Here is a 14814-nt window from a genome sequence, read left to right as displayed (position 1 = left end):
GTTACAGGACAAATATCTAAAACAATGTGGTTAAGCACAGGGGTCGTATCATTACTTGCAATTTATCTATAATATATGATACACACACACATAAATTTCTTATTTCCATGTAAATAATGAGCAACAATATCAGTCCATGTGGGGTTAATGTTCATTACTGGTTTTTCATTTCTTTTGCTTCTTGCATCCTCCACAGTATTCATATATCTCTCACTAAATTCTGAATAAGCCATTTTCTTTTTATTTTATGCTGGTTGTAGTTTTTCTTTTGTCTTGTTTTTTTAAAAATTTGTTTTCTCTCTAAAATATGTAGATAAATTTGTTGAATTATTGGTGGATGGCTTATTTCATAATGCTGACAGGCATTGCAGAAAACAAGGGCTGCTTCTCTTGAACAAGTAGTTCCTAGCACAAGGTCACCCTGACTAAGACAATCAGGTTGAGACAATTGGACCAAGATACAATGTAACAGGTTAAAAAATCAAACAAGATTTTTCTGTTGCATGGGTGATGCAACATATTGCTTATTGATGAAGTATGCCTATTGTCAATACCTGCAACTGACAAGGCACTCTTGATGAAGTATGCCTATTGACAATACCTACAACTGACAAGGCACTCTTGATGAAGTATGCTTACTGACAATACCTGCACCTGACAAGGCACTCTTGATGAAGTATGCCTATCGACAATACCTGCAACTGACAAGGCACTCTTGTGTGACAGACGATATGAAGGGACAAATCTGAATGTACTGTATGCGCGGACCCTAGGGTTAAAGACTCGGAGATTTTTACACCTCAGATCAAAGAGAGTATCTGTAGGAGTATGACAGTAGGGTTATGAAGCAATTTCATACTAGGAGACATCTCCAAACCTGAAGGTAAAATGGTTAATTGCACAAGGGAATATACAAATTTGGTAAGGGAAAGTTCAAGTTTGCAAAGAACTAGCCCCCAAGCAAGTTCACAATATTGAGACAGGAATACAAGATACAAAAAAAAAACTGTATTGAACATTGGCTGTTTTGGTAAAATACAGTAACTGTCATGTTCAGTTCCTAATGCTTTATGTTCTGCAAGTTTTATATCTTGCAATCTCGCCACAATACACATTGTCAACACCTTTATTTAATGTTTATATGTAGTGCATTCATCTTCTGAATACATGGCTACAATTTCTTTGATCTACTGTATGTGTCAATTCCATCTTGTAGTCAATGTCAGGACCAGTCTTCCATAATATGAATATTTACTATTTAAAGCAAGTTTTGACAAATAAGGATTTAAATATTGATATTTTAACTTATCAGTTACACTGTAATCGTAATTTGTACATTTTTAGGGATCTGACAACTTTTCAGTCCTAAGTTAGCCTCAGGCAGCTTGTCAAAGATTGTTTTGATGCATGTACCCGAGTAGGTATAAATTACTAAAAAATACAACTTGTGAGATTTCTTTGACAACTGTGTGTTTTTAAATAAGAGGCACATGTCTCTAATGATTAACTACCAGCAGGATTTTGTTCTAAGTGTGACTGATGATGGGAAAATTTTAAGTAATAATTACAGGAGACTCAACAGTGCTTGGCAAACAATTATACGGACAAAAATAAAGTGTTCAAAATCATTCTCAAAAGTTGGATTCTCACATACTTTGATGCACGTTGCCGATTTGAAGGTGACTACATAATTGTTATGTAAATAGATAAAATAAGTGTTCACAAATCCTCAAGTTCCAAGTGTAAATAGATAAAATAAGTGTTCACAGATCCTCAAGTTCCAAGTGTAAATCATTACAAATAGTCTTGCTTTAATTCTCCCTCTTGAAATTTTAGCTATTTCCAAAATCTTTATCCCTTTATCTGTCTACCTACATGTACCTGTTTCTTCATGTATTTTTTTATACCCTTTAATTTTTTGTACACAATCTAGCTATACAATAATTATTTAAATGTATCATATTTTTTCATACAAGCACTTTGTACTTTTGGGAAAATCCTTTAAATTATTGTACATAAAAGTTCTACTAAGAAATTTACATTTGCAAAAAATATAAAAAAATACCATAGTGCAAGTTTTGTTTACAAAACTTAAAATCATTTTATTATCATATACAATAAAGGTGGGTTTTCTGGTTGTTTTTTATTAACAAGATTAAAATAATTTTATTATCATATACAATTTAAGGTGGGTTTTTACTGTTTTTTTTATTTAAAAAATTGCACTTTGATAATAAGAATATTGTTGCTATAAGAATACTGTTGCTATAAGAATACAAGTTGCTCATATCGTTACATACAATTTACTGAATAACTACTGTGATACCCAAAATTAATACATGTTCAGACCATCTTCAACATTTTGCCATCACATCATATCAACTACAAAGAAATAGGCTCAACTGCTGAAGAGCTTGCACACTGAGGCATTATCATTTCAGCCATCTCTCTCTCTTTCTCTCACTCATAACAAGAAAGTCTTTTTTTAGTCATTTCTTTTATTGCAATTTGATCCTTGAGTTGAGAGCAGTATGGACAAAAAAATTATGTTTATTCTGTACATTTTAACATTAGTATCATTAGATTGTCGAGTATCATGTGTTCCTTAGACCTTGTTTAGGGAAGATATCTTTATTTATTTTTATACATGGTCAGTACCACAAAATAAATTTTACATATAATAAATACATTTTTTCATGTATGAAAAATTACATGAAATACAGTTTAATACAGTTTCCTTAAATAGACTATATTTTTTTTCTTTATAAAATTTGTATATCCCTGCATTTTAAATATGCATAAGAAAGTAAAAAAAGCATCTTCTCTGCCCAAAAAGAAAGGCCAGCTGCATTACTGCCAGCTAGCTACCAGTAATGTCAACAACAAAAAGCGAAGACCTACTTGTTCATCTATAAGAGAACTTCAGAAGTGACAATATGTATCACTGTTCTACTTGTTTATCGTAATCTAGAGCACTGTCTATTTATCAACTCATTTCAGAATATCAGAAATATCAACATGTATTACAATTTCATGAATGCTGCCCTACTTGATTGTAATCTAGAGCACTGTGTATCTATCACCTCATTTCAAGACATCAGAAATATCAACTGGTATTGCAGTTTCAGGAATGCTGACACACTTGTTAGTCATAATTTAAAGCATTGTATATATCTATCACTAACATTATGGACACATCTAAACAGGACAACGATAAGACAGAATGTAGAACAAAGTCAGAAAAAGTACAATTTCAATATTTCAAATGCTTACTACTACTAATCTATTTTTCTTTTGAAAATAAAAAGAAGTCACAAATGATATACTGTATGTGCCCAAAGGAGAACTGTGAATACATCCAAGGGTATAACCCCATGACCTTATTCAGTGGCATGACCCATGGAATGCACTTGAAGTTAGGGTATTGTTTTGTTCAAGGTACAACCTGTGTTGTTCTGTGACATCATCACACATGGGTTTGGTAAAGGTCTATACAAATGATGGTAACACTCAAAATAAGAACATTTGGTAAAGTCACTGTTGAGATGGAAGGTTAATCAGAATTTCTTATAAAATGTTGGAGGAAATAAATGCAGAAATTTCCCATTTTTGGATTTCAACATGAATAATTAACTAAAGATTTTGCTTTTGCACAAACATATTATACATCGTTAGATTACTGACCCATTCAAGGGGCAAGCACCAATACATTCTACACTCTCACAAGGACATTATATTAGAGGGGAATAGAAGAGGAGAACTTTTATCTCAAGAGGAACATTGTTCTATTAAGGGGCACATTTTATAAATACAGGCATATTCTGGTGATAAAAGACACTGTAAAGAATGAACTTTAGAAATTAACTTTTGGAAGCATTAACAGACATATATGTGGAGAAAGTATAAAAGAATCACATTTATGAAGGTGATTTCATGATCAGGAGGTAAAGAGGAGATTTGTGTAATAGTATTATTCAAAATTTTAAGTTGAAAACAGCAACTGATGTTTATGACATTTAATTTTCAAAAAAATGGAACATATCTTTTAATGATATTTACAGTGATGAAATATGCTTTCAATTTAAAGACAGTGAACTCCAAACAAACCAGCATACAAAATACAGACATACTCTAAATTTATACAAAGTTTCATTGTTTTGGAGTTTAATGCCATTTCTAACGTAAGAAAGTTTATGAACAGTGGCCAGTGTAATCGGTTGAGGAAGAACCCAGGAAATCACCAGCAATAACCAATGATCCACAGGTAGCTACTGGCTTTCTCACATTGGCTGAGATGAAGATTCAAATTCATGTGGACAGAGGTCAGATGGCAGTGATCGATAAAGGTGAGTGCTTTTGACCACTCAACCACCCATGGCCCCCAAATAGTGATGTAGAATATGCGTGACAGTCAAGAACTTTAATGCAAAACCGTAACAATGTTCACTGCATGACGACAAACTTTACACACATGTATCACAGCGGTTCATATGAATCTGGCAATGGATGTACATGATATGTCACGTTCAAAAATTAAACATTAAGTGTCAATGACACCATTGCATAGGGCAAAGAGACTACCGTGTGCACAATACCCAAACATGTAAGACTTAAAAATATCATACTTTTTGATCAAGGACATAACCCCAGAGAAGGTGTGTACAAGGTCACAGACGAGTATCATGGCTGATCAAATTAAATCCCAAATCCTTTTTCCTTAACCTGAGTGCAACCCATCCAGTTTGGTTGAGGTATGTCAAGTAGAACTAAGATTACTGTGCAGAAACCATTTATATATGTTCAGTATGTATTTCAGATTTCAAACTGAAAGAAGAAAATCTTTTTATTTGTTCCAGACCATTGATACCAGAATCAATAGATTTCTTCCTGACACCAAGTGCAAGTCATGCACAATGTTGGTTAACCACAGAACACAGAACTCAAATTATTGTGCAGAAACCATTTTTCTTGTTTCAGTTTGAGTGATTTTGACCATTGAACATGAAATTCATGTTTTTTCTTATCCCAAATGCATGGTTCCCACAAAGTTATGTTAACTTAAGTTGAAAACTCCAGTTATTGTGTGGAAACAGCTTTCATCTTCAGCTGCAGTGACCTTGACTTTTTACAATTTTAAGCCAGATATCAATCTGGTTCTTCCAATATCCCATGTGTAAGCCATTGAACTTCCCTGTTGTTTGGACCATCCATTCACTATATAGGACACAGAGTACTAACAATATGGAAAAATGGGAACCAGCCTGGAAATAGGTGAACATAAAATAGAGTATATATAGGTTTGGCTGACCAGGATTGGTTAATAATGTAAGTTATGTTTTAGGGAAAAAAATCTCTTGAGAGCTTAACCTAGTTGTAAGTGAAAAAAAATAGAGACATTGTTTTATTGATGGAATTTCAGTCCTTTAACAGTCTTGAGTTTGAAACACTCATTACTGAAATTAGCACCTGACTCTAGTGCAGAATTGAAAGCACACGTTTCAAACACATGCAGGTCCAGAAAATGCTGTGGCTCATATCCTCTCCTCAACAAAGAAGCTGACATCCAGGTTTCATCTATACTGATAAATATAGGTCTGATCACGAGCACTCAAAAATTTTAAGCTATTGAATTTTTAATATCATGGTGTTTGCATAGGTATACTGTGAGAACTGAATTAGTACTGTGAGTCCTAGAAGTAGCAATAATTAGAGTTTCAATATGGTTGTTTTTGCCAGTGTTGGATGTCTGAGCAGTATCATTTTCATTTAGGACTAACTAGCCCTTAGGACGAATTCTTCATGTAGTTTAAGAATAGTGATAAACTTGTGCTAATGGATGGATGGACAGACAACAGATGGACAAAAGTTCTTATGGTCTATGACCAGTAGAGCTAAGAAATGGAAGGAGAAGAGTCGTTCAGTTTACAAATGGAGTGTTGTCATGGTCTGATGGTCATGTAGTCAATCAACTGGTTTTAATATTCCACACTTAACTTGAATTACTTCAAAGTGTGTCAAAAAAACAGGCCTAGTATTTGAAGAATTTAAGAACTATTTAAAATAATTTAAAATATGATGTCCAGAAAATTGAATGGACCAGATCTTAGATTAATGTTTGAAAAACTACCGGTATTAGAAAATTTTCTATCTTCATTCCATTTTACAAGACATGGGCACAGAAATAATAAACAATAATAAAGAGCAATCTTTCTAAATATTAAAGTGAATGTGTTATAAAATGTTTTTATGATGTCAATAGAATTTTTGAATTAGTTTTCAATCATTAGTTATATAATGTGCTTCAGAATGATAATCTATCATATATTTCCATTCCTGTATGGCGCTAAATAGCCTAATTGTGCTGATGCCATGCAAAAATATATTCAGTCAATCAGTCAACCATTCCTGTAAACACTGCTGATTTACCAGGTGAGAGCGAACAGTCTTAGAATGGCCTTGAACAGCCACCAGTACAATGACAAGCATGGTTCATTCAGGGGTCACAACACTACCATGGAGGTATCACTTCAAAAGGTAAGTGGTATGCATGCATACCATACTGCAATCCAAGGACAAATCCCATTATAAATGAACTACTACAAATTGTAGCTCCTCTAGCCATTAACATGGCAAGTTCACTGCAAAATAAGGGTAAATTTTCATCTAGCCATTAACAAATTCACTACAAAATATGGGTTTATTAATTCTTATCTAGCATGGCATATTCACTACTAAATAAGGATATATATCTAGTCATTAACATGGCAAAGTCACTAAAGAATTAGGGTATATTCTCTAGTCATTAACATGGCAAAGTCACTAAAGAATTAGGGTATATTCTCTGGTCATTAATGTGGCAAATTCACTATAAAATAAGGCTATATTCTTTCATAGTCATTATGATTAATATGGCAAAGTCACCCGTTTTGACACACTTAAGTATTTACCATCACTGTTTAAGAAATCTACTTCTTAGTGATATATCTGTGATATATCTCATTACTCTGGATACATTAGTTACTCTGGATACATTACCAAAGCAAGGATCAGAAATGACAATGATATATTCCCTCGTACTATTCATAACGAGCTTTCGTCAGACGAACCCTGGTTGTAAGGATTGTATAGTATGTAACCCATTTTGACGAACCTCACAGACGTCTATCTTTTCCTGTGATACTCTTGTACATAAGCTCCCGCAAAAATAAAATATTCCAGAGCAACATCAATAGCACATAAAAAAGTTTATAGGTAAAATGAAATAAAAAAATAAGCATCCCTTAAAGGTGTTTTTATTCTTATCACGATCTTCATTTTGGAACATATTTTGCCGCAAAAACTGAACTAATCAAACTGGAAAATCATGTTCGTATCATGATAAAAATGTTTACTTGCAATTAGAAGTATTAGATTTAGTGTACGATTGTTTTCCAATACTATAGTTGCATTGTTAATGTACAGAACCTACACATTTGAAAGTATTTAGACAAAAGATGTTACAGGAAATTTTACTTTTATTTATTGCAATTCTTATCATTTTGATATCAAACCAATTAAAATTAATAATTTGGTTCAAGAATTTTAAAAATATAAATACAGCACCCTTAGGTTCTAATTATTCAGCTGCTCTTTGTCACATTAAAGATGAAACAAACTTTAAAGAATTTCTGAAAATATGAATGTAGTGACGCATGATTCTGACTTTTTAATTGTGCTGCTCTTTGCAATATGAAAGTAGTTCAGTGAATTATCTATGATCAAAGAAAGAGAGAGACAGAATGCACCAAAACTGGATATTTCATTAAGTTATTGTAATTGTATACATGTATCCTGGGTCAACGAGTGTGTTTTGGGACAGTCTTCAGCAAGTATCAACAAAAGAATACACTCTACTGATCTTACTCGATAATTATACAGGGTAGAATTTTACAGATCGCTGTCTTTTTATTTGGTTTTATTCTATTTAACTGCCTACATGTATCCTGGGTAGTTGTGGGTGTTTTGGGGCAGTCTTTTGTTGTTTTAGGGTAGCCATGGGGTCTTTCAATTGGTGATAAACACCAATATGGGGAGAAAAAAAAAACTCTCCTGATCTTACTCAATAATTAAACAATGCAGGATTTTTACTGATCACGGTCTTTTTTAAGGCTTGATTCAATATAATGGTATACATGTATCCTGGGTAGGTGAGAGTGTTTTCAGACAGTCTTGAGCTAGCCCCATTACTTTCAGGGTGACAGATAAAAAAATTAAACTGTTGGATGTCTAATTCATTCATGAGTTGTTGGAAATAATCAAACATAACATTTGCTGGACAGATCTGGGGAGTCAAATAGGTGTTAAAAAAACATTGCCTAAACTTTTACAACAGTTTTGGCTTTAATATTCTTCAAAGACACACATATTATAGTCAACAGGTATTGGTTGCTTGACTTGGTATTAGGTAAAGAACTAACAGTCTACCATTCTTCTGTTAAATGGCTTGTCAAATGGTCAAATGCAGAAATAGGTTGCAGATATGCCTTAGATATCTTCTGATTGGGATTTCCTACCATGTGACCAGTGTGACAAGATCTATGGTACTTATAAACATCACCTTTAATTTTCGGCAAATAAAAATGGTTCAGGATCTTGTGACAAGTCTTACTGACACCAAAATGACCAGCTTAAGGAGTTTTATTGGCTAGACTATGCATTTCCTGTATATATGACTTAGGAATAACAATTTGATTGCTCACTGACCACTCATCACCAGCAGGTACATCAGGTGTCTCCATTTTCTCATAATGACCTAGTTTTTCACATAGTTACTACTGTATTTTGGTACTTGTGTGGCTTTAATTTCTAAAACCCAGCCTTGTGTCTTCTCTGAGGAATAGTACTTGGGGGCCTATAACTTGCATTAAAATGACTTGCATGTTTATAAAGTAGCTGTTACTTTCTGCTCTGATATCTTACAAGTGCAGTCAGAAATTGGCTAGTGGTTTCTATTATTCTGTTAATTACTTATTAGCATCTCTCTCTCTCTCTTCTCTCTCTCCTGAGTGATTAAGATTAAGACATTTAAATTATGGAATTTACCTTAGCCATTATTTTGTGGGATGGTGGTGGGTGGGGGTGGATGCTACAACAGCCTAAGCTGTGAATAGATTAAAAAACATTACAAGTTTTTTTTATAGAAAATTATGTGGGGTTGTGTGTATTACTCTTCTAACAGAAAACAATCACATCTGTTGAAGATACATGTAAAAATTTGTATTAATCTTTAACTACTACATTAATTTCATATCCAACTGTATTAAGCACTTTTAGTACTGTACTGTAGCAGTAATAATACAAACAAATTGAGCTGGTTACTGGTAGCGGTAGCAATGTTATTTATATTCAATATATTATATTTTTACATTTGCTACCAAAGGAGTCTGATGTTTTATCAGTGAGGTACCATACAATCAGTCATCTTATCTGTACTATAAATATCGCTTCATACATGGATGAATACGGTTTTAAATAATAAAACAAATGTAGTTTCCGGCTTGATATCTGTTGAAATAAAGCATCTCATAATTGTATGGTATTGATAATTTGTTGTGAAGACAATCAGCGGTAGTTTACAGAAATCGTGTTAAAAAGTATTTACTTTTAAGAATATACTGTCTTTCAATTAACCCCCAAATCAAATCAATCAATCCTCTCTGCACCGTCTTATGCTTGAGGTGACAGCAAGGGAGCACCATTTTGGTCTCTCGGCTGCTGTTATGGGTTCTTGCTCCACGGTTCTGCGCCAGGTCTCTTTAGGTCTGCCACGGTTCCTTTTCCCCTGTGGAGTCCATCTCAATGCCACCCTTGGTAGTGAGTCAGGGGGCATTCTGCAGATGTGGCTGAGCCATCTCCATTGACGAGTTGCAATGGTCTAAGCGATGGTGCTTGCATCCGCTCTGTGCCGGAGTTCCTCGTTCCAGATCATGTTTGGCCAGAAGATCCTCGTGACCCGTCGCAGGCACGTGGTCTGGAATACTTCGAGCTTGCATTCTATGTTAGCATTGGTCTTCCAACACTATGACCCGTACAAAAGGACGCTCAGCACGTTGCTCTTGAAGATACGGATCTTCGTGTGGGCACTGAGGTTTGCTGTCCTCCAGATGGGCTTCAGCACTGTGAAGGCCTGGTTGGTTTTGCTGATTCTTGTGGTGACTTCCCTTGTGCAATCTCCATCAGTGGCAACCTTGCTGCCCAGGTACGTGAATTCGTCTACTTCTTGCAGAGGAGGACCTTGACATCAACTGTGACGACATCACTGTTGAGGAGGTCAAGCAGGCCATCCACAAGCTGAAGAATGGAAAGGCACCTGGCGATGATGGAGTATGTCCCGAGATGCTGAAGGCAGAAGACACAAAGACACTGCAGTTTCTTTGCCAAAGTCTCCAAAAGATCTGGGATAGTGAAGAAGCAACAAATGACTGGAAAACGGGAATCATCGTCAAACTTCCCAAGAAAGGAGATCTGGGGAACTGCAACAACTGGCGAGGAATCACCTTACTATCCATCTCCAGTAAGATTTTCAGTCGCATCATTCTCCAACGCAGACAACAGCTGTGAACGGCATCCTATGCCAGGAACAGGCAGGCTTTAGGAAGGGCAACTCCTGCATTGACCACATCTTCGTTCTGAGACAGATCCTTGAACAGTCCCATGAGTGGAATGGATCCATTTATGTGGTCTTTGTGGACTTTGAGAAGGCCTTCAACAGCCTACACCGAGCCTCTCTCTGCAAGATCCTACAACACTACGGCATCCCCCAGAAACTTGTCAACGTCATCAGGCCCCTGTACGAGAGCTTTGAGTGCAGAGTCATCCACAACAACCTACTCAATGAACCATTCAAGGTGGAAACCAGAGTGAAGCAAGGATGCATTCTCTCGCCGATCCTCTTCTCACTAGCCACTGACTGGATCATGCGTCGTACCACAGAGGGCAGGAGGCAAGGAATACAGTGGACGCTGACCTCAATGCTGGATGACTTGGATTATGCCGACGACATCGGGTTGCTGGCAAGCAGACAGCAGGATATCCAACAGAAGACACAACAGTTGGTACAGACAGCAAGCACCATAGGTCTTCGAGTCAACATAGGGAAGACACAAGTCTTGAGGAAGAACACTAGAGTAGGCGACCCAATCACCATCACCAATTAACCCCCAAATCAAATGTTTATTCCTTAATTTCCACCATTTAATTCCGACTTAAAATTCAAGCCATGTCAAGATGAATGTTATGATTAAATTTATATTTTGGAAATTTGTTTACATTGGCACCGATTATTTCTGCCGATACTAATTATACCAATTGTTCCAATAATCGGCCTGATTATGAGTATGGCCGATTAATTGGTACAGCTTTAGAGGGTTAATGTAGAACAAATTTGATAACCCTTAGCTTGCAAGCATGTAATGGCCAGACACAACTGTTTGTATTGTATACCAGTTGTTGTTGTATTGCATATATTTCATAAACTGATTCGCATATGCATGTTTAAAAGTCTGTTAACAAAACGATTGTTCTGGGAGGGTGGCTGTTGAACTTCCAGCATACACATCAGCAGATAAATAGGCTGATTAAATATCTAGCAAAATTTCCATTTGCTACGAAACTATGACTCACTATAGATAATCTGTTCTTTAGCCAGTTCTGCTATGCTGCTAATCAACAAATAGCGGTCACACGCTGAACGCTTACAAATATTATGCAGCATGATATTGGCATGCCAACACCAGCGACCATACCCCTGTATACCCCAGCTGCTTCAGCGCACAACTCGCAGTGTGGTGCGTGCATCCATCCAGCCACGTAGACAACTTAGCAGTAACTTACTTATTTAAAACATTGTTTGAATGGCGCGAATCAATTGGATTATTAATATTGACTAGCAATTGTCCACTATTAAATACACTACCAAGCCTATGCATAATGTTGAACTCAAAACACTCAAGTTTAGTCTGTAAAAACTTCAAAGTAAAATTTAGTCAACGAATCCAAAGCAAATTGCACACCTTGCAAAGCATGCATTTGCAGAGGTGGAAAGGATTCTAAAAACTATATGACATCAAATCTTGTCCAGCAATTGTGCTGCAGGCACATTGTCGATCATGGCCTGTTTCTGGCAGATAAAAAGGAAAAGGATGATGCGCAGTTAACTTCAGCAACTCTTCATACTCTGACTATTGACACCATGCTGAACCAGAAGCAGCCATTGCATTTGATGACTCGAGAGCTATTAGTTGGCACAAAGCTATTGCCAAGTTCATAGCAGTAGATGCACAACCATTTTCCATTGTTGAAGACATTGGATTTCGATGTCTGATGGCCAGGGCAAATCTGCGCTATAAAATTCCAAGTAGGAAGTACTTTTCTACATCTCCGATACCTGACATGCATAGGGCGATAAAAAGCAAGGTGTGTGATTTAATTTCTGCCCAATTTGACTTTAGTTTGACCTCTGATGCGTGGTCAGACCAGTCCATTGGTGTAGCCTTATGGCACACTGGCTGACGGAAGACCTTCAGCGGAAACAGAAGATTTTAGCAGCAACGTCTCTCAATGAATCACACACAGGAGAATATTTGGCGAGCAAACTGGACAAATTATGCAAGGAATACAACATTCCCAAAACTCACATCCATGTTCTTCTGCATGACGGAGGGGCAAGCATGCTTAAAGCAATGCGTCTGGCTGAAATCGACAGCATCAGCTCTTTTGCAGACACGCTGCAGCTCACTGTCAGTGATGGCATTCTGTCGCAATGAGCTGTCAAGAATATTTTGGTGATCTTGCGATCCATAGCCAGCACGTTCTGGCACTCCATCCTGGCACAACAGCAGCTCAAAGAGCAGCAGAAAAAATTTGGTGTTGCCCATAAGAAACTTGTCCAGATGTCCAGACACGCTGAAATTCTACATGCAATATGTTGGTTTTGTTATATGAACAAAAACAAGTCTTGAGGGCTTATGCTACTCTCTTTGACCCGTCTAGCCTAACAGCCCAACAGTGGGTCTTGATTAATAATATTGTGGACACATTAGGCCCATTGTTGGACAGTACCAAGGAAGTAAGTGATAGCCAAACATCAGTATCCATCATTATTCCTATGCTGAAAATGCCCCAAATGTTGCTGGTTCGAGAGCATGAAGCGAGTCAAAGTATTCTGAGAATGCGCCGTGATATGTTGACATCACCAGCAACATGAAGCATGCCTCGGCCACCATCTTGGATCCATGACTCAAACAATGCCTATTCAGCGAAGAATTACTTGTGACCAGATCCAAAGAATGGCTCAGAGCAGAATGCATCATAGTTGCTTCTGCTGACAAGCAGGAGGAACCTCCAAAGAAAAAAAAAAAGAAAAACTGAAACTGAAACAAACGCCACTGGACCATCAACGTTGCGTCTCTGGGATTTGTTTTCTGTGGCCTGTGACGAACCTGTCCATACCATCAACGAAACAACCCATGTGGACAAAGTCATTGAAGCAATGCTTGAATTGTATATGGCCAGCCCTCTGTTGCCATGAGAAGAAGACATATAAGGCTGGTGGAACACTAACAGGTTTCAGTTCCCCATCTTAGCCAAATTATCTAGACACTATTTGTCTGCACCAGGTTCAAGCATTCCGAGTGAGCAGCTGTTTAGTAGCACAGGCCAGATTTTTTCCAATTGTCGTGGATTGTTACTTTGGCGAGAAGGAAGAAATGTTACTGTTGCTTAAATACAATCTACCTTTTACTAAGCTTTCAGTATTAGCTACCACCAGCTTACAGTGATGCCTAACTTTAGTCTTAAAGCATGCATATTATTAATTTTAATTATTATTGGGCTATCGTTATTAACATTTTTTTAGTCACTTACTGAAATATAGTAATGGTGACCTACATCACTGAATGTAAGTTAAAAGACTAGCTTAATACATTTTCAGTCATTTATATCTTGAATTGGCAAACCATACATTTTATCATTATTAGTTTTAAAGTTTTTCAAGTTTTATGTTTGTGTGATCATTGGTTTCTATAAACAGCAATGTACTTTTTATCCGGTTTCTGTTCATTTTTGTATAGAAGTTCAAATTCACTTGCCGCAGAAACAACCTTGTTATAACTCACACAGCAAAATACATGCTTGCATTACACTAATAGGTTTATGTTTCTGAATCAGTCATTGTTATAAAACAAATAATAATGAAATAATTGGTCTCATAATCTGTATCGGCAATTTAAATAATCGGATATACATGGTATCGGCATAATCGGCAAAAAGTGACATTGGTACAGCTTCTACCCTATGCATATTCAGCAGGTTCGAAACGGTGTTTCGAAAAACCACTCTCTTGCAGATAAACAGGTCCCTGCCCACAGTAAATGAATCAAACGAGAAATCATTATCTGGCCTGTTGGGTATTTATTAACATGATTTCCACATCCAATGATCTGAAGTTATAATACTGCGTAATATGGGAGAAACTGGCAGGCAACAAGCGTCACTCTTTAGTGCCCGTTATGTTTGTTCCTAATCATTCATACAAGCTGCATCCATTCATATAGCCTAACGGTTAATGTGGAACAAGGCAGATCAAACAACCCTTGGCAATAGAAGACTTACACCAAAAACCATGGACCGGTTTCCTTTCTACTGATATTATATAAATACAAAGAGGTTTTAAAATGCTGTACTTTGTGAGTATATAATGCTTGTATAGGTATAACCACAATGACATGAGCAGCCAGGGATGACACTAGATTGCACCTGCGATCAATATTTTTGATT

General features: G+C 36.4%; 1 protein-coding gene across 1 annotated transcript in view; it reads right to left on the bottom strand.

Annotated features, from left to right (window-relative positions):
- The window catches only part of LOC149796177 (transketolase-like), a 59632-nt gene that overhangs the window by 41698 nt on the left and 3120 nt on the right, over positions 1–14814 (bottom strand). The window lies entirely within an intron of this gene.

Source organism: Sinohyriopsis cumingii, chromosome 7 (genome assembly GCF_028554795.1).
Source record: "Sinohyriopsis cumingii isolate HCF-2022 chromosome 7, ASM2855479v2, whole genome shotgun sequence".
NCBI classification, from domain to species: Eukaryota; Metazoa; Mollusca; class Bivalvia; order Unionida; family Unionidae; genus Sinohyriopsis; species Sinohyriopsis cumingii.
The sequence above is the reverse complement of the archived record's forward strand: the minus strand, read 5'-3'. Positions and strand labels throughout refer to the sequence as shown.